We start from the raw sequence: 2,105 nt of genomic DNA on the forward strand, positions 1-2,105 counted from the left end.
GTGGTCTGTGCAGGTCTGTAGATGATCCACAGTGGGAAACAAATGTTGGTAATTGGCGATGACAATGGAGAGGCATGCCTCCTGCTGAGACCAGCGGGTATAAGGAAACTCCTGTAGATGCTGCTTGGTGTCACTTTCATCCAAAAAACACTGCATCTGTTTTGGAGATGCACTCACAAAAGATCCAATGTCCTGAACAGCGTTCAGTGTATTGTGAACCAAGGTGATGCTTGTGGAGTATGTAATTGTGAGGTTCAGCACGTGGTTGAGCAAGTTTGTTTGAGTTTCTTACGTGGTGTTTGTATTGTTTGTTTGTGGTTCCTGGGCAGCCTTGTGTCCCAAGTCTCTGTGTAGTCCGCAGTTTTACCTGCTGTATATTTCAGTGTATTTGTTTGTAAGCTGCCTATTGTGTTTTGAGCAAAAGCCATTGAAAAATAGGAGCTGAATTAGAAAAAAAAACTAACTGCTGACTTCACAAGGAAAAGATGACTTCCACTGAGTTTAATTGAAAGAAGTCAGAGCAAATTCCAGTCCTCTCTGCTTCCACATAGCTTCACCCAGCAGGGCTCCTTGGCAGGATCTTAGGGGACATGTGCTACATGGTTAGTTCATGTCTGTGCAGCACTGGCAAGATGCTAAAGGCTGAGTCCAAAGTGGTGGTGTTTAGTCTGCTCTCCTTAGACAAAGCTGCCACTGGGAGTTTGCTTGAACAAGGAGACGAGGGCTCAGAGCTGTTTTGTCATCACCAGAATACACTCTCATTGGTGGGCCACAGCCCTATTTTTAGCTGCTGGGGAAGCAACAGCCTCATACAAATGATCCCCCATAGCAGAGAACAGCAATTGGAATGATATTGTGGCATTAAGTCTAAATTAATTATTCATGGCACAAATCACATGGTTCTTATTCACTTTACTCACTAACTCCCATTGGCTGCAGTATTTCCTTGGTGAAAATTGAATTTAAAAACTATAGTGAGCAAAAAACTCATAGCAAACTCTTTTATCTGAATCCTTTCATTTCTGGTCAAGAATCACCTCTGAGCAGCCTTTAATTTTCTCTGTCTTGTTCCATATAAGAAATTACTGATGGGATAATTTCTGAGAGCATTTCTTGGCCTGCAGGGGTGAAAGTAACTTAAAGGACTTACCGGTACGCCGGAGCCCGAGCGGGGGCGTGGCCTCAACCCGAAGAGGCGTGTGGCCTTAGCCAGAAGAGGCGGGGCCTTTCAAGATTTAAAGGCCCTGGGGCTCCAGCTGTGGCCGGGAGCCCCAGGGCCTTTAAATCACCCCGGAGCTACCAGCTGCAGAGGCGGCTGGGAGCCCTGGGGCTGAGGGGTGAATTAAAGGGCCTGGGGATCCTGGCAGCGGCTGGAGCACCGAGCCTTTTAAATCCCCACCCGAGCCTGGCTACTGGAGCTCCGGCAGGGATTTAAAGGGCCCGGGGATCCCTGCAGCAGCTGGAGCACCGGGCCATTTAAATCGCCGCCCGAGCCTGGCTGCCGGAGCTCCGGAGGGGATATAAAGGGCCTGGGGCTCCCCGCAGTGGCAGGAGCACTGGGCCATTTAAATCCCTGCCCGAGCCTGGCTGCCGGAGCTCTGGAGGGGATTTAAAGGGTCCGGGGCTCCCTGCAGCAGCAGGAGCACTGGGCTGTTTAAATCCCCACCCGAGTCCGGCTGCCGGAGCTCCAGCAGTGCTTTAAAGGGCCCGGGGCTCCCCACAGTGGCTGGAGCCCCGGGCCCTTTAAATCATCACCTTGGAACCCGGTCCAGTCTGGCACAGTGTACTGGCTCTGGCCAGTATGCCGTACTGGACTGTACCAGCTTACTTTCACCTCTGTTGGCCCAAAGATAGTTTCTGATCTCTGTATTGTGAAGCCTCATGTTCTCCACCCCACCTGAGCAGAGAAAAGGGGAGGGGACCTGGTCCTGCAGTGCTTGGTGAGCATTGCAAAATGGGCCAGAGAAGTCAGCCCCTAGTATCAGGTTTCCAGAAAAATAGGCGAGCTTATGAGGTCAGAATTCACTTTCCATGAATACTCTCTAATAATTGCTTAAAATTCACTGTTTCATTCCTGCCAGGGGACAAGTTCAACAAAGTATTCA

The sequence above is a fragment of the Mauremys reevesii genome, linkage group 18, assembly GCF_016161935.1.
Source record: "Mauremys reevesii isolate NIE-2019 linkage group 18, ASM1616193v1, whole genome shotgun sequence".
Taxonomy (NCBI): domain Eukaryota; kingdom Metazoa; phylum Chordata; order Testudines; family Geoemydidae; genus Mauremys; species Mauremys reevesii.